Below are 21,452 nucleotides of genomic sequence, written 5' to 3'. Positions count from 1 at the left end.
AGCACATAAAAAAATGGAAGTACAAAAATAGGGACCGCCTTTTGTGGGACGGTAACAGCGTTCTGTGCGCCTTTGGCGTTTAGTCATGCTGGCCACGTGATCACGGAGACGTCTTCTGATAGCGCTGGCTCTTCGGCTTTGAAACGGAGATGAGCACCGCCCCCTAGAGTCGGCAATGACTAGCACATATATACGAGGGGAACCTTTACCTTTATACCAAAATTGGATATGGAAAAATGGGGAAAAGTTGATAGGCTCTCTCCCGAATTATTGTACCAAAGGACATATCCAGAGAAAATTCACATCAGTTAGATTTCATCCTACTTGCATGTGTGCAAGCCATGTGCGTGAGCAAAGCTCATGCACGGAAGGCCGCACATGCTCTCTCTCTCTCTCACACATTTTCGGTGTGTGGTGAACCAGTGATAAAAATTATGGGAAACCCACTTCTGGGAAGGATAATGGCCAGCAGTAATTGGAAGGGCCTCTGGTGGCTCAACAGGCTAATGCAGTCTGTTATTAACAGCAGCTGCTTGCAATTACTGCAGGTTCAAGTCCAACCAGGCCCAAGGTTGACTCAGCCTTCCATCCTTTATAAGGTAGGTAAAATGAGGACCCAGATTGTTGGGGGCAATAAGATGACTTTGTATATAATATACAAATGGATGAAGACTATTGCTTGACATAGTGTAAGCCGCCCTGAGTCTTCGGAGAAGGGCGGGATATAAATGCAAAAAAAAAAAAAAACCGTGAAGGAAACTGAAATACTAAGCATCTTTTTTACAAAATTGGAAGGAATCTGGGAGGTCTTCTAGTTCAACTCCCTGCCCAAGCAAGAGACTCTATACCAGGGGTAGTCAACCTTTTTATACCTACCGCCCACTTTTGTATCTCTGTTAGTAGTAAAATTTTCTAACCGCCCACTGGTTCCACAGTAATGCACCGTGTATCGTTGTCTGCGCATGGCTCTCGCGCATCGTGGATTGGGTTTGGGGGGGGCGCCAGCTACCAGCTCTGCTTCTCTGTTACAGATGTGTGGTGTGGGGGGAGATGCACGAGCTATTCTGGGACAAGGCTCTTTTGCTTGCGGTCGCACTATAGCGCCATTTAGTTTCATTTACGTAATGTGAACTAAACTTATGCGCGGGCGATACAAATAGTATATTTTTAGAAATTTAAATTGTCACGGGGAATTTTATGAAAACCTAATGAAAATGTTTTTAAATAATGCTATGAATTTTTTTTTAAAAGTCAATTAAATTAAAAAAAAGGAAAGTGCTTCAGTATTGGACAAAACCCTTACCGCCCACCATGAAAGCTGGAACGCCCACTAGTGGGCGGTAGGGACCAGGTTGAGTACCACTGCTCTATACCATTCAGACAAATGAGTATCTATTCTCTTCTTAAGAACTTCCAGTCATGGAGCACCAGAAAGCTGTTCCACTGATTAATTGTTCTTGCTACTTCTTCTCTTGAAAATAATGGTATCTAGAATTCTATCATCAGTTGAGGGATGTATACCTAGCCCTTTTAAAAACAGGCCCTAGGACTGGAATATTCTTCACACATAGATCCAGAACAACAAATGGAACTGCAACCACAATATTATTTAATCCACATCTTGTCTGGTTCACAGACGTTAGAGAAAAGAAAATAACACATGTTTTTGTCAAGCTGTTCAGTTGGTGATTATTTGAATGTTACCAATCTTAAATTTCAAATTTCAACCGCATGGATGGTCTTGTTTTCTGTTTTTTTTTTTTTCATTGTTATAAGCTGCCTTGAATTAGCACAAGCAGAAATGCAGAGTGTAATTTCAAAAATAAAAATCTATCTCAAAGCAGATTGATCTGATTTACACACATCGAAATACAAATGTTGTTTCAATCTGGCAATTCTCCGAAGACTGCAATGCAGGGTTTCCCTTTAAATGGCTGCAGGTTCCTATGATATTTTATTCATTTCCTTGATTTGATTTATATTCCACTTTCATTTTGTACAACTCAAGGCTCTCCCTCCCTCTCCCTCCCTCCCTCTCTTCTCTGTAAGTTAGTATATATTCTAGGACCTTTAAAAATATGCAGAAAATATATTTTTTTACCCATACATACTTTTTTCCCAGCATATCCCCTGTGGTGGGTTTCACCAGTGTTACCACCGGTTCGCTTCATGCACGTGCTTTGCGCAGGCAAGCTCACTTCGCTCACATGCACGCCAATCTTGTGCTCCGTGCAAGTGCAGTATATTTCAGAACAGCTGAGATGCGGCAATCCGCTCTGCCACGCCTTTCAGCTGGCCTAAAAATGACCGAATATAAGGTATGTACAACACAGGGGTGGGCAGGAGAGCCAAGCTAGAGAACCGGTTCGCTCTCAGCTCACCATCGCCGCTACCGGTTCGCGCAAACCAGATCGAACCGGTAGAAACCCACCACTGTATGTTCCCTTTCATAAATGAATCTGCAAATGAAACAGGACAATGTGTCCAATTTGGTCTGATTAAAAGAATCATGCTGAAATTCCAGAATTTTAACTTGCCCCATAGCTGCATTTATCAAGTCTAGATGGGAAAGGATTCTCAGAGAATTCTTCCCTGAAGATCTCAGGTGATTTTGGTTAATTAAAAACCTGAGCAAAATTCAGGTGTGTGTTTGTGTGTATGTCTGATGGTGACTCTGTTAGCGATTCAGAGAGTGTTGTAAGTACTATGAAGCGGTATATAAGTCTAAGTAATATAGCTATTGCTGTAAAGCAGTTTATAGAGTCACCATATTGCTCCCAACAATCTGGGTCCTCACTTTACAGACCTCAGAAGTGTGGAAGGCGGAGTCAACGTTGAAACAGTCAGGAATGAAGTCCTGGCAGTGGGCAGAATTCGCCTGCAATACTGCATTCTAACCACTGCCCTACCGTGAATCTTAAGCAGTATACAAAGCAGTATATAAGGATGAAAGGCTGAGTCATCCTTGAGCCGGTCAGGATCGAACTCCTGGCAATGGGTAGAGTCAGCCTGAAATATTGCATTCTAACCACTACGCCACCACGGCTCCTAACTTACTTGGTTACTGCAAATTCGAGCTTCCAGAATACCGCCTTAAAAACGGTCATGCATTCTCCTCTTGATTTGGGACCTAGTACAACAGGCATCAAAAAGAAACCAGCATTCCAGGAGTAAAGTCGGTTTGTATGCTGAGCAACGCTGTTAAGAATACTTGCACAGAAATCCAGGAATGGCATGCAGGAGAAAAGAGGGGGAGGGGGAGGGGGAGGGGAGGAAATGAAAATAAATACGAGAATGATTCCAAATCACCAAAGGCAGATTTGGCCTGCCTCCTTCACTGTTTGACGCTAGCCAAAAGTTTGGAGAAACGGAATGTAGGGAGGCAATCTAGATGGAAAGAAGAATTAATAAGCAGGAGATACTTTAGAGTATAATTATCAGAAAGAAAACACTTTGTTTAGCATACTTTATGCTAATGGTGGGCTAGCAAGGCCCACTGTGCATAATTTAGCCAAAGAACTGGTACAATGTTTTAACACATACACCGATAAGATGTATGTTTACAGGTATGAGAGGAGGGGAAAAAGAAGTAGAAGAACAAAGCACAGGAGAGATCATAATAAGCACATATGAACTCTGAAGGCCTAATTACCTCACGGGGGAGGTTAAACAGTTACTGCTGATTCAAGTAGAAAATTGGGGTAATTTGTAAACAGGTAGATCTTTTTCCAGGTGCACCAGCATTTGAGCAGGGAGAAAGCGGAGGAGAGGATCAAAAGGTCTCCATTCATAGGATCAGCTCTGGATTTTATGCCTCAGCATAAAAAAAAATTAATCATCAATTCTAAATAGTTGATTTGTGATGGGTTTTTTTTTTTTTTTTGGTTAAAAAAAACGTTCCGCTGTTAAATGTAGCTCCTCATAGAAGACAGGTAAGAAGAGATTTCAAAATACGGTACATAGCTGGCTGGAAATGATGATTAAACAAAACATAGAGTTGAAACTAGAAACATGCCTCTTAGGTATATTATCGGAGGGCTACAATAAAGGGACCACATCAGCGGTGAAATCCAGCAGGTTCTGACAGGTTCTGGAGAACCGGTAGCGGAAATTTTGAACAGTTTACAAGAACCGGCGGCGGAAACTTTGAGCAGTTTACAAGAACCAGCAGCGGAAACTTTGAGTAGTTCAGAGAACCGGCAAATACCACCTCTGGCTGGCCCCAGAATGAGGTGGGAATGGAGATTTTGCAATATCCTTCCCCCAGGAGTGGGGAGGGAATGGGGATTTTGCACTACCCTTCCCCTGGAGTGGGGTGGGAATGGAGATTTTGCAGTACCCTTCCTCTGCCAGAACCCCAGAATCTAACCCAATCTGGTCCAGCTATAGAGGTAAAAAACATAGTGGGGCATACCCAACTATAACGCCATATTCATCTTAGGTAAAGGTAAAGGTTCCCCTTGCACATACGTGCTAGTCATTCCCGACTGTAGGGGGCGGTGCTCATCTCCATTTCAAAGCCGAAGAGCCAGCGCTGTCCGAAGATGTCTCCGTGGTCATGTGGCCGGCATACTCAACGCCAAAGGTGCACGGAACGCTGTTACCTTCCCACCAAAGGTGGTCCCTATTTTTCTACTTGCATTTTTTTATGTGCTTTCGAACTGCTAGGTTGGCAGAAGCTGAGACAAATAACAGGAGCTCACCCCATTAAGCAGCACTAAGGATTCGATCCGATGAACTGCCAACCTTTCGATCAACAAGCTCAGCGTCTTATCCACTAAGCCACCCTATATTCATCTTAGACCTGATTAATGGTTACATGATTCAAGTGACAAGAGTTTTCTGGTTCTGGTGACTACGGAGATAGTCTGGAGAGAACTGTGGCAGTGAAAGAGATAAACTCAACTGGGGCAAAGCGAGCCATATCTTTAAAAGAATAATCATAAAAATAGAAATCTCCGTGGTATTAACATGGATTTGCATCAGCTCTCATTAACTGGAAGCCCTGTTTTTTTTTTCTTTTTTTAAAGGAAAACAACATTGACTGGAAGTGATCACCAGTGGTGTGTCATCATCTGATACTGTTCTACATTATTGTAGAAGAAAGGTCACAGATGGGAAGAAATGGAGGCCAGAGAAGATGGACTGTCCTTCTCCGCATTGCCTCTTCATTATTTATGGCTGTAAAGATTTGGTCCTCTGGAATCAACAACATTAAAAGGTATTTTAATTTGAGCTATAATTCTTTCCCCCCCCCCCCTTGCTTTCTGCAATTGACAAGCTCCTGGAATAAACATTCATTTGGGAGTGCCAGATTAAGGAAAACGAAGAAAGAGCAGAAGGAAAACAAAGCTGACACTATCTGTCTGGCTCCTTCTCTCCCCTCCTTGCGATAAATATATAAATAAAGGCATTCTTCCTGGACAGCCCTTGCGCAATCTTCTGCCTCCTGAAACAGTACGAATTTGATTAACTGCAGATGTACTCCCCAGCTTACATATGTGACTAATTTGCTCTGAATTTCCATGCTGCATTATAATGCTAATGATCATGAATAACAGACAAAACCCACCGTTTACTCAGGAACTAATTGGAGACATTATTATTTTCACTCTGTGACAGAGGATCTGGATGGCCGAATCAAGCTGGCCGATCAGATAAATAATGTGTAAATCAATCTTGGAGGGAATTTGAACAGCTTCTTTGAAAATGATACGGATTGATTGGCAGACAGCAGGACTGTTGCTGTCCCCACTACTGGTAGGAACTCGTTCAACCCATCTTCTCCATACAGGTAGTCCTCGACTTAACACAGTTCATTTAGTGACCTTTCGAAGTGCCAACAGCACTGAAAAAAAGCGACGTATGACCATTTTTCACATTTATGACCATTGTAGCATCCCATGTGATTTACATTTGGATGCTGGGCAACTGACTGACATTTATGACAGTTGTAGTGTTCTGGGTGTGTGTGTGTCATATGATCCCCTCTTGTGGCCTTCTGACAAGTTAATGAGAAAGCCAGATTCACTTAACAACAGTGTTACTAATTTAACAAACTGTGTTTGCTTAATAAATGCGGCAAGCAAAGTCGCTTTTGGAAAAAAAACCAACCCTCACTTAACCAATTTTTCACTTAGCAACATACATGTTGGGCTCAATTGTGGTCGTAAGTCGAGGATTACCTGTAATTCTATATTCAGGAGGCAAAAGGTCACTCTTGTAAGAAAGTTTGATACTACTGAAAGTTTGATATTTTTCCACCTCTCCTACTCTCCAGTGTAATTTCACCTGTCTACAGCGATCGTCTTTCTTGTATCAGGTACACTTCAGATGGTTGGACTACAATTTCTAGTACGCTGTACAAGAATAGGCTTCAAACAAAGGAATTGAGATATTCCAGATATTTTTGAAAGGGAGATAGAGGCCTGGGCGGAAATTTTGGAAATTAGGCAGTGGAAGAAAGTAGAGCTGGGAGAAACATCTAGATTGAACAACCAAGAAGTAGATACAGACAGAGATAAAGATCCAAGAGAGGAATATGGGAGGCAAATCAAAAAAGGCATAGCAATTATAGTATTGAAGCGGGCAAGAGATGATGGATAGATGATTTCTCTTTTTTGTTGTTGTTCTGATTTGCTTTTCTTTCTTTCTTTCTTTCTTTCTCTCTCTCTCTCTTCTCTTTTTTTAGGTAGGATAGAAAGAAAACGTATTTTAAATAAAGGGTGATATGATTAAAAATTATTATATGCAATAAAAATAAGAGAGGGGGAATGTTTATTTTATATATTAAAATAAAAGCATGAACAAGAGAACATATGGAATAATTGAATAATGATAGACTGTAACGTAATATAAATGTGTATTATTATTAGAAATATATAAGATGATTGAATGTAATAAATGTGATTAATTTTACTAGTTCTATTTGTGTTAGAATGCATGATACCCAGGTGCCACTCAGTTCATGCACTGATATGTTTGTAAAAAAATAAAATTAAATAACATTAAAAACTTGGGGGGAAAAGAGAGATATTTGGTATGGAAATATCCCCTTGGATTTCAAAACATCTTCACTCTCAGTCCTTTCCCTGTGAACTCTTCCTTCCTTTCTTTTATGTAGAGAATTAGGCTACATCTCTCTCATTGTCCTTTTCAATCGTTCTGATAGCAGCTGTTATATTCAGGAATGAGCCCCTGTTCCATATGCATCACATTTATGTTCTCTGCTAGGTTCCCCTCACACATATGTGCTAGTCATTCCTGACTCCAGGGGGCGGTGCTCATCTCCGTTTCAAAGCCGAAGAGCCAGCGCTGTCCCAAGATGTCTCCGTGGTCATGTGGCCAGCATGACTCAACACCAAAAGCGCACCGAACGCTGTTACCTTCCCACCAAAGGTGTTCCCTATTTTTTCTACTTGCATTTTTTTACATGCTTTTGAACTGCTAGGTTGGCAGAAGCTGGCACAAGTAATGTGAGCTCACCCCATTATGTGGCACTAGGGATTCGAACCGCTGAACTGCCGATCTTTCGATCGACAAGCACAGTGTCTTAGCCACTTAGCAACCGCGTGTCAAATTCTTCAACTTTCAATTTCCAAACATTCGGGGCGCTCAAAAGTTGTGACACGCCTTGGGGATTGTAAAGATATTTTGGTTACTTTCATATACCTTTAGATGTGCTTGGTAAGTAAGTACATCAATATCATGACTTGTTAACATTTTGTTTGTTTCATGTAATACCCAAAGATCAGATAAATAAACTTCAGTGGGGGAAAATGGATGAAAGAACGAAAGAACTTACGGAGTTGCTCATCTCTGATCTAAGCGTTTCTTGCAAGGTTCATTTCTTGAAAAACCTACGGTTACAGCTATATGACTCAAACAAAGCAATCTGGGGTTGTAAATGGATTCGTTTTGTTGGTTCCATAATCCTGCGATACTAAGTTTTTCCCCCGTGAAATTACATGTGATTTAACAGGTGAACATTCTAATAAATGTTTATTTTTTATGTACTATTGTTTATACCACTCCAAATCATGTGCATTGTTGGCCCCATGTATCATCTGAGGGGGGAAAACATCTTAGAAATGTTTCATCAAAAAGCAGAAGCCATTAGGGAGACCTATGCCCACTTATTTGTATATAATTATATGTGCTCCCTCCTCAACATGTTTTTACATAGAACATATATATACTCGTTGAGAGAATGATGGAACATTAAAGGTAAAGGTTCCCTTCACACATATGTGCTAGTCGTTCCTGACTCTAGGGGGTGGTGCTCATCTCCGAAGAGCCAGCACTGTCCAAAGATGTCTCTACAGTCATGTGGTCAGCATAACTAAATGCCAAAGGTGCATGGAACGCTGTTACCTTCCCACCAAAGGTGGTCCCTATTTTACTACTTGCATTTTTTACGTGCTTTCGAACTGCTAAGTTGGCAGAAGCTGGGACAAGTAACGGGAGCTCACCCCGTTATGCGGCACTAGAGATTCGAACCGCTGAACTGCCGGTCTTGGGAACAACAAGCTCAGCATCTTAGCCACTGAGCCACTGCGTCCCTTGATGGAACATTACTATGTTCCATCAAGGGATAAGTAACATTTTCTTTTCTGCCTGGAAGCTCCATAATACATTACACTTTTATTGTCTATGCTTCATTCTATAATATAATTTATTGGCATGAAGAAAAATCAAAAAGGAAAGTTCCTAATGTTTCCTTGTTTTATTTAAAAAAATACATCAGAGGAGTATTCAATAAACAGACATTAGTAATCGCTTCTAAAGTTTGCTCTCAACCCATCACAAAGCCTAATACTATCCTGATTTATAACTACTGGTGAATCACACTTTTTTCGAGGGGTTTGCACATATCGCAGAACTATTTGTTTATCTGGACCTGAAAGTATTTCTATGTTGCGTGGATTTCAAATCTCTCGTTGCATCCATGTATCAGTTGCTAAGGCGTGGACCCAATTGCCTGGTTCTGTACATTCAGTAGGTGGGTCTATCCATGTGTAAGCTGTTGAATTCAAGATTTAGAAAATTTGGTTTAATTAGCATTGGTGGCTTTGTTGTTAGTTGCGAAGTCATGTCCGACCCATCGCGACCCCATGGACAGCGTTCCTCCAGGCCTTCCTGTCCTTTACAATCCCCCAGAGTCCATTTAAGCTCACGCCTACTGCTTCAGTGACTCCATCCAGCCACCTAGTTCTCTGTTGTCCCGTTCTTCTTTTCCCCTCAATCTTTCCCAGCATTAGGCTCTTCTCCAGGGAGTCCTTCCTTCTCATTAGATGGCCAAAGTATTTGAGTTTCATCTTCAGGATCTGGCCTTCTAAAGAGCAATCAGGGTTGATCTCCTCTAGGACTGACCAGTTTGATTGCCTTGCAGTCCAAGGGACTTGCAGGAGTCTTCTCCACCACCGTAATGGACAACGTTCACCCCATGGACAACGTTCCTCCAGGCCTTCCTATCCTTTACTCTGGAGTCCATTTAAGCTCATGCCAACTGCTTCAGTGACTCCATCCAGCCACCTTATTCTCTGTCGTCTCCTTCTTCTTTTGCCCTCAATCGTTCCTAGCATTAGGCTCTTCTCCAGGGAGTCTTTCCTTCTCATTAGGTGGCCAAAGTATTTGAGTTTCCTCTTCAGGGCCCACCCACCCCTTCAGGGCCCACCTACCCCTTCAGGGCCCACCCACCCCCACAATCGCTGCTACTAGTTTACCCGAACTGGTCCGGCAGCTGAATACCACCTCTGACTGTTCCTCAAGATCATCCTTCCTGTAAGTACAGAGAAAGTGATAGGGAGAGGGGTGGAATTAGTGAAAGATGTGGATGGTTGGAATGCTCAACCATCCAATGGGAGCTTCCTTACTGAGGTAGAAGAAATAATGCTTTGTTAAACCTTAGTTTCTCATCTGCGGTTCCACATCCTAGTGCCATTCGAAGCAGCTGCTTCAGTCTTCCTACAATAGGTTTTATCATGGCTTTGGGATGGGCAGCTCATCATTAATTCTACCATCTTTCTGACATAGCATTTTTATCTCCTGAATAGACATTTCAGGTATTTAGATTTTACAGCATCACTCTTAGGTAGAGAATAAGCAGTAAACTTCCTTAACTCTATATAACTTCTTAAACGGAGTACATGAACTTCAACTGAGCTTGGGCCATTTCTCTTATTTGTTTTCCCTTATCAAGGAATTGTTCTCTATTTCTTACAATCCCCCATCCCTGGGACAGACACCTGGAAAAATTATCAGATAGTTATATTGAGCCCAGCCCTGGGGTAAAATCTGGCCACAAATTTATACCCTTCTTTGTAAATGGGTCCCCAAAGAAGGCTTACTAGTTGCAACACTTGGTGGTAGAAATTAGGGCAATTAACTGTCATACATGAAAATGGAGGACCTAATTTTTATTCTCATGAACATTTTAACTACAAGTAGCAGATACACAGGAAGTCCAGCCTACAATGTGGGAGGGAGGGAGGGAGAGGGGGAGGAAGGAAGGAAGGAAGGAAGGAAGGAAGGAAGGAAGGAAGGAAGGAAGGAAGGCAGGCAGGCAGGCAGGCAGGCAGGCAGGCAGGCAGGCAGGCAGGATATCTAGAAATTTAATATGAGCAGTATAATTTTAATGCTACTAAATAATTCTTTTATGGCAGCTAACATAGTGCTATTAACGTTGAAAAATTGAATTAAAATTAACTGGAGCTTTAGTGATGCTAGGATGTTGGAATTAGAATTGAGAAGCTTGTTAATTATATTTGTAGGACAGATAATTAAAATATCACTTTCTTTAAAAAAGACAGTGGTTCAATGGAGGGCACACATTTTCTCTCTCTCCTCCTCCCATCCTATGAGGGGGGGTGGCACAAACACTCCTTTGTTTTTCTACAAGAGAGACCTCCTCCCCATATTTTATTTCTAAAAACTCATGGGGCGCTATTGGACAATTGCACTATGAATAAAATAATAAATGGTCCCAGAAAGAAAAGTAGAATTTTTTGATGCACATATCAATTTTAAAAAGACCAGAACTATCGCCAAAACTGAACACTTTAACAACAGAATAATCAGAGAAGCCATCGAGATGGAAAAACGCCCACACAGCATGAACAAACGAGATGATACCTCCTGCCTACCAGCCATTTGGAAACCCGCCCTTATTGACAAACGAGTCCCTAACACAAAGAATGATACCAGACCCACACTCACGAGGTCCACACAGGATGTCACCACCACACATCCACCCAAAAAGCAGACCCAAACCCACACTGATGAGAAAGCACGACCAAGGACCAGAAGCCAGACCCCAGCTGCATCATTAGCCATTTCAAACCCCTCCAATCCATACATGCAGCAGACTGACAGCCACTATGAAGATGTAGCACGACCACGAACATGAAGCCAAACAACAGCAATGCAGCTCACCAACTCAAATCCCTCTGCAACTCAAACTAATCTGAGCACAACCAAGCCCCCACCCAAATAGGATACACCCCCAGCCAATCAGAGCACAAAAAAACCCCATCCAATCAGAGCACAGCCAAGCTCCCACCCAATCAGTTCAAACCCCCTCTAGGAGTTAAAAGGAAGAAACAGCTGCGATCACACATTGCTCCCAGAAGCACGAAGCCGAAGCCTGAAGATGACGAATGAGACTTCATTGAAATGTCGCCAAGACACTTCCAATTTTACGCGGAAGAAAACTCGAATAACCAAAGACCTACACACACACACACACACACACACACACACACACACACACACACACACATATGTATCACCCTAATTTTGAATGGACTGTAAGTTGATGAAAACTCGGCATGAACTTAAAAGTTCCAATGAATCTTGGGGAGTACATATTTGCTTGCTAGAGAGTCTAATGACTTGTTAACATACACCTTGGGTCTTTTGGAGCGTTAGAAACTACACATTGGGATATATTGATTGCAGAGTTTCTGTGATCAATGCATTTTAATTTAACCAGTGCGCGGTGTCTACAACTACTCTCTAACCCCATAACAATTACCTATATGCAACATAGGTACAAGGTCAGCTAAATGTTCGCAGAACGTCCCAGTTGTCCGTTTCCCTCCCCTCCCCTCCCCCCCTGCCTTTTTAATCAACCCAAATGACAAACATTATCCAGAGCACGGAAAATTGCACACTCTCCAGGTCAGGAAACCTAAAAAGGAAACTTATGGATTTGGTCTTTTTTTTTGCTACATGGCAACATTGTGTGCAACGGTGAGGAGGAATGGTTGGCACGCATTCAGCTTCCTTGTGGTCAAGTCTACAGAGGCATCTTAACCTGTCACAGCTAATGGGTTTTTGCTATGGATGCCAAAACGTAACATGTTCAGAGCATTTGAAGAAAAGGGGCACTCGAAGCATCTAAAGCGTTGGCAATCTCAGAGGCATTTTTTAAAGCCACTATATTTGTGTTGATTGTTTGCTTCAGAAACTCTTGCAAACACTAAAGGAAATCAAATCTAATGAAGTAGTAAAGAAGAAACTGGGTTAGAGGTGGGGGGGGAGGGGAAGGGAGGTGGGGGGAAGAGAGAAGAAGAACCATAGAAGTTTTCCTAAGTAATACAAAATCATTACAATGTCCTGCCAGACATGCATTTTTTAAATGATAGCTGTAATAATGGAAAATTAGACTCCATTATTTATTCATAGCCTTCTTGTTCATGCTTGTCTCCATATAGGGCAGCCCACTTTTTTTTATAAATAGTATCTTTGAGAATGATGAGTCTTTGGAGGGTGGGGGAACGTAATGTCTAAAACAATTATTGCCTGTCTCAACAGGAAATTGTCCCAAAATCCATTGACGGAACCAAGGAGTAACATAGAAGTCCCCCAATCGTTTGACCCAATGGGTAAATGGAGAGTATTTTTCTATCCAAAATTACTATTTGGATATCAGAGTTTAAAAAGCCCACTTGATGAGACATGCCTCTGGCCTGAATCAGAGCTAAAGTCAGGGTCTTTAATTTAGGCCTAGCAGATGAAGTAGGTTTCATTTTATAGAACAGTAAATGTTTCCTGTTGATTGCTGGTTGTTTATTTAGAGCAGGAGTCTCCAACCTTGGCAACTTTAAGACTTGTGGACTTCAAATCCCAGCTTTGCTGGCTGAGGAACACTGGAAGTTGAAGTCCACAAGTCTTAAAGTTGCCAAGCTTGGAGATCCCTGATTTAGAGAAAGGAACAATCAGGGGTGCTCCTGCTAAACATTTACTTTCAAAATTTTAAAACAGAAATTAACATTTTGGATACTATAACTTTACTGCTATCACCGCAGATGGGGATTGCAGCCAAGAAATTAAAAGGGAGGAAAGCTATGGCAAATCTAGACAACGTACAAAAAGCAGAGATATCACCCTGCCAACAAAAGTGCGTATAGTCAAGGCTATGGTTTTCCCAGTTGCAATGTATGGCTGTGAAAGTTGGACCATAAGAAAGGCTGAGCACCAAAGAATTGAGGCCTTTGAACTATGGTGCTGGAGAAGACTCCTTTGAGTCCCTTGGACTGCAAGGTGATCCAACCAGTCAGTCCTAGAGGCAACTGTTCTTTAGAAGGCCAGATCCTGAAGGTGAAACTCAAATACTTTGGCCACCTAATGAGAAGGAAGGACTCACTGGAGAAGAGCCTAATACTGGGAAAGATTGAGGAAAGATTGAGGGCAAAAGAAGAAGTGGACGACAGAGAATGAGGTGGATGGATGGAGTCACTGAAGTAGGCATGAGCTTAAATGGAAGGCCTGGAGGAACGTTGTCCATGGGCTCGCGATGGGTCGGACACGACTTTGCAACTAACAACAATAACTGCTTAGTAGCCATTTCACTTCTTATGTGGAACATCACTGATGTCTTTGTCCCTTGGATGGTCCTGCTATCCAACTAGAGATATCTCGAAATAGATATAGATTATTACAGTTTAAATTATACAGCTACTGCTGATAAGCATTGATCGCAGCAGTACTGCTATTTTATGATACACTCCTGGGCATTTTTTCCCCCAAATCATGTTGTCCCTACTTATCTACCCATATGCGTGCACAGACAAATACACACACTACAGTCAATACTCCACAATTTGGACAGAGAGGACCCCTGCTGTCAAAGAGGGATCAAAGAGGACATCTATGTCCAAATTGAACAGCCCCCTCTCAACAGAGGGGGAGGGATACGACAACATCTATCTCCAGTCTACCACACGGTCCTTTCAGAAGTTCCAAGAAGGCTCCACATCCATTTGCACCGCTTAGGTGGACCTGAGGACACAGACAAACCTCCAAGTGGCCTCCACAACTCTCTAAAAGGATACAAATAACCAGCTGTCTGCAAGGAATATAAATCCTTCCGTTCCCCACCACCCAGTCAGAACTGAAGAAGGAAAAAAAACAGATCCAGGAAACTACAGACCTATCAGCCTGACCTCAATACCGGGGAAGATTCTGGAAAAGATAATCAAGCAAAGAATCACCGAACACCTAGAAGCAAACAAAGTAATAACCAAAAGCCAACATGGGTTTGTCAAAAACAGATCATGCCAGACTAATCTTATTGCATTCTTTGACAAAATGACAAAATTAGTAGACCAGAGGAATGCTGTCGATATAATTTACTTGGACTTCAGTAAAGCATTTGATAAAGTAGACTATAACCTACTACTAGATAAAGTAGAAAAATGTGGGTTAGACAGCACCACCACCAGATGGATTCGTAACTGGCTGACCAACCGCACTCAACGTGTAGTCCTCAACGGAACGGAGGGAAGTATGCAGTGGAGTACCCCAAGGCTCTGTTTTAGGCCCAGTACTCTTCAACATCTTCATCAATGACTTGGATGAGAGAATAGATGGGGAACTCATCAAATTTGCAGATGACACCAAGCTGGCAGGAATAGCCAACACTCCAGAAGATAGGCTCAAGTTACAGAAAGATCTTGACAGACTTGAACATTGGGCGCTATCTAACAAAATGAAATTCAACGGTGAAAAAAGTAAGGTTCTACATTTAGACAAAAAAAACACCAAAATGCACAGGTACCGTATATGTGGTACTTTGCTCAATAGTAGTACCTGTGAGAGGGATCTTGGAGTCCTAGTGGATAACCATTTAGATATGAGCCAGCAGTGTGCAGCAGCTGCTAAAAAAGCCAACACAGTTCTGGGCTGCATAAACAGAGGGATAGAATCAAGATCACATGAAGTGTTAGTGCCACTTTATAATGCCTTGGTAAGGCCACACTTGGAATATTGCATCCAGTTTTGGTTGCCACGATGTAAAAAAGATGTTGAGACTCTAGAAAGGGTGCAGAGAAGAGCAACCAAGAGGATTAGGGGACTGGAGGCTAAAACATATGAAGAACGGTACCAGGAACTGGTTTAATAAAAAGAAGGACTAGGGGAGAGATGATAGCAGTGTTCCAATATCTCAGGGGTTGCCACAAAGAAGAGGGAGTCAAACTATTCTCCAAAGCACCTGAGGGTAGAAAAAGAAGCAATGGGTGGAAACTGATCAAGGAAAGAAGCAACTTAGAACAAAGGAGAAATTTCCTGACAGTTAGAACAATTAATAAGTGGAACGACTTGCCTGCAGAAGTTGTGAATGCTCCAACACTAGAAATTTTTAAGAAAATGTTGGATAACCATCTGTCTAAAGTGATGTAGGGTTTCCTGCCTGGGCAGGGGGTTGGACTAGATGGCCTCCAAGGTCCCTTCCAACTCTGTTGTTATATTATAAGCTTCTTGGATGAGAATCGAAAGGTCTTCAATGAAAAAGAAAAAACAGAAAGTCCAGTTGCCTCTTGAAACAAAGCACCTTTGGGACACACAAACAACAGCTACACAGAGCTTCATGAGCACTATTTTTAGAAGGCGGTGCTGAAAAAAAAGTTATACAGGTCCTCCTCGACTTACAACAGTTCATTTAGTGACCGTTCAAAGTTATGACGGCACTGAAAAAAGTGACTTATGGCTGTTTTTCCCATGACCTTTGCATCATCCCCATGTTCATGGGATCAAAATTCAGATGCTTGGCAACTGGCTCATATTTATGACGGTTGCTGCTATCCTGCGGTCATGTGATCCACTTCCGCGACCCTCTGAAAAACAAAATCAATGGGGCAGCCAGATTCACTTAACAATTGTGTTACTAACTTAACAACTGTGGCAAGAAAGGTCATAAAAGGTCATAAAATGACTCACTTAGGAACAGAAATTTGGGCTCAATTGTGGTCATAAGTCGAGGACAATTTGTATATAGATATATCCTATATACATAACACAGAGAGAGACATATATATCAGGGGTCTCCAACCTTAGTAACTTTAAGGTTTGTGGACTTCAACTCCCAGAGTTCCTCAGTCAGCAAAGCTGGCTGAGGAACTCTGGGAGTTGAAGTACACAAGCCTTAAAGTTACAAAGGTTGGAGACTCCTGATATATATGCACATGGATACACAATTCAAGAAAGGTCACTTAACAACTGTGGCAAGAAAGGTCATAAAATGGAGCCCTTAACACTTAACACTTAGCAACAGAAATTTGGGCTCAATTGTGGTCGTAAGTCGAGGACAACCTGTATATACATATATCCTATACCCATAACACAGAGAGAGAAATATATATGCACACGAATACACAATTCCCCCCTCTTCAAGGAAAGGAAAAATAAGGAAGGTAAGGAAAAATAAAATAAGATAAACTATATTCTTAATAAGAAACCAAACCTCATGAAGCTGTGTCTGGATTTCCTTGCTATTCATTTTCGAAAGAAAGAGAATGGTTGGAAGAATGAAAAAAAAACCAGTGAACATCCAATGAGTCACATCTAAAAGGCTTTAAATGTTTTTGGGAAAAGGTGCTTGGTAAGAATGCCAGCATCGTTTCCCTAATGTTAGTAAGTCCATAATAATCCAGGGTGCTTCATCTAGGCTTTTCTGAATTAAATTTTTATTGGCTAATGCTAATAAATGTCAATTGAATTTATATTCATAATATCAATAAATGTCATTTCTTTACATACACCTGAGCCAGTGGGATAATTCCACATATTGATAATATTTAGAATGGATTTCCGGAGGTGGGCTAATTAATGAATGGTATATTAGGCTTATATTTAGAGGTAGGATACAAAGACATCAGAGTATTACTGAACATAAGCCAAATCATTGTCATAGACAGGAGAAAGCAGTGGTGAAATGCTCCCGGTTTGGACCGGATCGCATGATCCGGTAGCGATGGCAGTGGGTGGTTCAGAGAACTAGTAGCAAAAATCCCTGCCCCCCCCCGCCCAGCTGAGCCGAAAAAAATGCTTTTAAAAGTAAAAAAAAAAGGTTCTGATGATTGTACGGCTCAGCTGGGATCGTCGGAGCCTTTTAAAAGCATTTTTTCTGCAACCTCTTCGGTCGAAGAGTTGCCTGATCGTCAGAGGCTTTTCTTTTCTTTTAAAGGCAAAAAAAATGCTTTTAAAAGAAAACAAAACCTCTGATGATCAGGCAGCTCAGCTGGGATCTTTAGAGCCTTTTAAAAGCATTTTTAAGAACCTCTTTGGATGAAGAAGTTGTAGAAAAAATGCTTTTAAAAGTAAAAAAAAAAGTTGGCCACGCCCACCCAGTCACATTACTCCCCCACATCAAGCCACGCCCACGGAACCGGTAGTAACAAATTTTACGTTTTACCACTGGGAGAAAGGCAACCTTGAGTATGACTCCTATTATAATCAACCGTTGTATATATGAGTACAGGTAATCCTTGACTTACAACCGCAATTAACCCCAATATTTCTGTTGCTAAGTGAATTTTGCCCCACTCCTTCCATTCCCAATCATCCAGTCAGAGCTGAAGAAGCTTCTAGGATGAGAAGCAAAATGTTTTCAAACCCACCCACCCTCGAAAGTCCAGTTGTCTCTTGAAAATGCACCTTTGGGCCCCATTTTATGTAAGTTTTTATTTTATGATCTATCTTGCCACAGTTGTTAAGGGAACCACTGCAGTTGCTGAGTTAGTAACATGGTTGTTACGTTAGCCAGGAGATTACAGATTAATGCAGAGTAGCAGTTTGGCTGCCTAAGACTAGTAGCCCTGTTTGGTTCAATCTCGCGTACTTCCCAAGGTGTACCATAGGGGGCGAGCTAGCTCTGCACCAGAAAGACAGGTCTTTTTCCTGCAGGCCATCTGGGGCCGTCTCCCTCCACTTAAACTGCCTTGCAAATGGGCATTGCAACTGGGAAGGTCCAGCGCCACTAGGAATCTAGCCATAAAGCACTGGCTTGCCACCCCATTGAAGTGGTACCTATTGATCTACTTGCATAGAACATGCTTTCGAACTGCTAGGTGGACAGATGCCGAGGCGAGTGACGGGAGCTCACCCTGCCACACAGTGCTAGGACTGCTGGAACAAAGACTATCTCCAGCATCATTAAGCCACTGATCTTACCCTGATGGCATTCTGGAAGACTTTAAAGATTTTATGAGCCTTGAGTTATGGTACACGCAATTCCCTTGTTAGCGGTGATAGATCTGTTTTCTTCTGGTGTTAATTTTGTTATTCAGACTGACATTATGTTATTTCTCTTACTGCGTTTTTTTAAAAAAAAAATATTATCATATCCATATTCTGTTTTACATCGTGAACTGTGGAGAGTCGTTCTGAACTTGGGTATTGCCAAAATTAAATAACAATAAAACAAAAACATAAATTATCTCTACCACTATCTCCAGTTCTTATTTCTTTTCAACTTTTCCAGCTCTACATTTAATTTTGGTGCTCGCCCCGACCCGCCTCTTTCTCAATAATACATTAAATGAGATTTCAATATCTGACATTACATGATTTCCATGAGCTCCACTTGTATGTGTAAAAAAACACCAGGTGGCATTTAAAACAAAAAAGAAAAAGAAAAGAAAAATCTCATTCTAGAGTTGCACATCTATTGTAGGAAATAAATCATAAGGAATCCAGTCGAAGTAACAAATGAGTTCGCAATTGCTTTGCTTCTGATAATTCCCATATGTTTTTTTTAAGCTATCTTTGGAAAATCAGGTTATTTTTCTATCCTCCACAGAGATTAATATATGCCATGCAGTATATTTACTTCAGTCCACTGAGAAGCTGTCCCAGTCTTTAACGTAAATAGAGATAAAGAAGGGGGAAAAAAGAGGGGGGAAATGGGGATATTTATTATTTGGAGAATATCTAGATGCGCTGCACGGACCATTTAATGACATCTCGCCTGGACTACTGCAATGCTCTCTACATGGGGCTCCCCTTGAAGAGCACTCGGAGACTCCAGTTAGTCCAGAGATTCCAGTTAGTCCTGCGCGGGTTATTGAGGGAGCAGTACGTAGCTCCCATATAACACCTATCCTGTGCAGACTGCACTGGCTACCTGTGGTCTTCCGGGTGCGCTTCAAGGTTTTGGTGACGACCTTTAAAGCGCTCCATGGCTTAGGACCAGGATATTTACGGGACCGTCTTCTGCCGGCTTCAATCTCCCAGCGACCGGTGCGTTCTCACAGAGAGGGACTCCTTAGGATGCCGTCAGCCAAAAAATGTCGACTGGCGGCCCCCAGAGGGAGGGCCGTCTCTGTGGGGGCTCCTACCCTGTGGAACGAGCTTCCCCCTGGACTTCGACAATTGTCTGACCTTAGGACCTTTCGCCGCGAACTTAAAACCTATTTGTTCCGTCTCGCTGGACTGGCTTGATCTTTTAAAAAATTTTAATCTGATTAATTGGGGTTTTAAAATTTTTAATAATTTATAGGGGGTAATTGTGTTTTAGTCTTGGCCAATTGAATGAGTTTTTTAAGGGTTGTTTTAATATTGTCTGTTTTTCTGTATTTTAACTGGCTGTTCACCGCCCTGAGTCCTTCGGGAGAAGGGCGGTCTATAAATTAAAATATGATGATGATGATGATGATGATGATGATGATGATGATGATGATGATGATGATGATGTTGCAATGCGCCTGGAAGACTTGCATGTTTTCACATGGGATGCATGTTTAGATGCAGGAACAACAACAACAACAACAACAGTAACAGCAATGCAATTGGTGCAGAAGGATAAGTTGCAGATATAACATTTGCCATCTCTTCTGCCTGAATCAGCTAGAACAAGCCTTGCCTACATTTCCCAGTGGATTTAAATCCATAAATATAATATTAGTCTTTGGAGGGCTAGAAACCATACTGATTCATTGTTAAATGATTTACATTTGTGTTCCACTTCTGGAATCGTGGAACCTGAAGGAGCTGGCTTTAAAACTTGACCCCGAACCTTAAGACAAAGCTCACCAGCGATTGCAACACTTGTCTCTGCTCTAGCATCACTTCAGATACTTATCTGAAGAAAGTACACACACAGAGATCTGTTTTTTTTTTTTTATTCTTGGCTCGCAGAGAGGACGTACGCATCTCCCGAGACCCTTAAATATCTCAGCTTCCCTGAAGATTCAGGGAAGAAGTCTGCAAGCTTGTCTCACGCCTCTGGTTCTTAACATCTAAAACAGTTTTCATACACTGAGGAATCCGCAAAAATGGGAATCATTTAACAGCAGAATAATCTGCCTTAGGAAGCGGAGTCTCTCTTTCACTCGAGTTATTTTGCATCCATTAAGCGGAAATAGCGCGTCGTAGGGTCCTTGGTGCTCTCTGCGCGTGATTGTTTTCTTGTAGACGTTTCATTAGCTGACTAGCTAGCATCATCAGTGCTCGCAGGCGAGCCTATATCAGTGATGGCAAATCTTTTTGGCACCGAACCGGAACGCATGTACGTACGTGCCAGCGCGCCGGAAACCTAAAGACCAGCTGGCTGGCGCGTGCACGCCTGTTTTTTGGGCATTTTTGGCTGTTTTCTGGCAGTTTTTTGGGCCGTTTTCAGTCAAGTTTTCAGTCAAGTTTATGGGCCATTTTTTGGCCGTTTTCGAGCCAGTTTTTGGCCCAAAAATGACTGAAAAATGGCCCAGAAAATGCCCCCCAAATGGCCCAGAAAACAGCCTATTTTTTGGCCATTTTCAGGCCAAAAATGACTGAAAGCAGCCCACAAAATAGCCCCAAAACGGCCCAGAAAACAGCTTATTTGGGGGGCATTTTCAGGCCCCGGTGCCCACAAAGACCAGCTGTCCGGAAACCAAAAGAGTAGCTGACGACAGCGTATGTGCCCACAGAGAGGGCTCTGCATGCACCTCTGGCACGCGAGCCATAAGTTCGCCATCACGATCTTATTTCATTCTAGAAAAATGCCTGTCCAATCTCTTCTTAAAAATCTCCAGTGTTGGAGCGCCCACAACTTCTGGAGATAAACCATTCCACTGGTTAATTGTTCTCATTGACAGGAAATTTCTCTTCAGTTCTAGGCTGGATCTTTCCTTGGTAAGTTTGATAATTAGAACTAATGGTCTCTAGCCGGGTGCTTTAATCATTTTACCAAACTG

At 42.0% G+C, this 21,452-nt stretch overlaps 1 protein-coding gene and 1 long non-coding RNA gene across 9 annotated transcripts in view; one reads left to right on the top strand and one right to left on the bottom strand.

Moving 5' to 3' along the window:
- WWOX (WW domain containing oxidoreductase) overlaps nucleotides 1-21,452 on the bottom strand; it is a 736,218-nt gene that overhangs the window by 154,640 nt on the left and 560,126 nt on the right. The window lies entirely within an intron of this gene.
- LOC131184147 (uncharacterized) overlaps nucleotides 5,091-21,452 on the top strand; it is a 153,136-nt gene continuing 136,774 nt past the window's right edge. For all 6 annotated transcript variants that reach the window (XR_009151927.1, XR_009151928.1, XR_009151926.1 and 3 more), the window contains exon 1: nucleotides 5,091-5,221. This is a non-coding gene — a long non-coding RNA (uncharacterized LOC131184147). The remainder of the gene's footprint in view (nucleotides 5,222-21,452) is intronic.

This window comes from Ahaetulla prasina, chromosome 12 (assembly GCF_028640845.1).
Source record: "Ahaetulla prasina isolate Xishuangbanna chromosome 12, ASM2864084v1, whole genome shotgun sequence".
NCBI classification, from domain to species: domain Eukaryota; kingdom Metazoa; phylum Chordata; class Lepidosauria; order Squamata; family Colubridae; genus Ahaetulla; species Ahaetulla prasina.
Note: the sequence above shows the minus strand (reverse complement) of the source record. Positions and strands in the feature narration are given on the sequence as shown.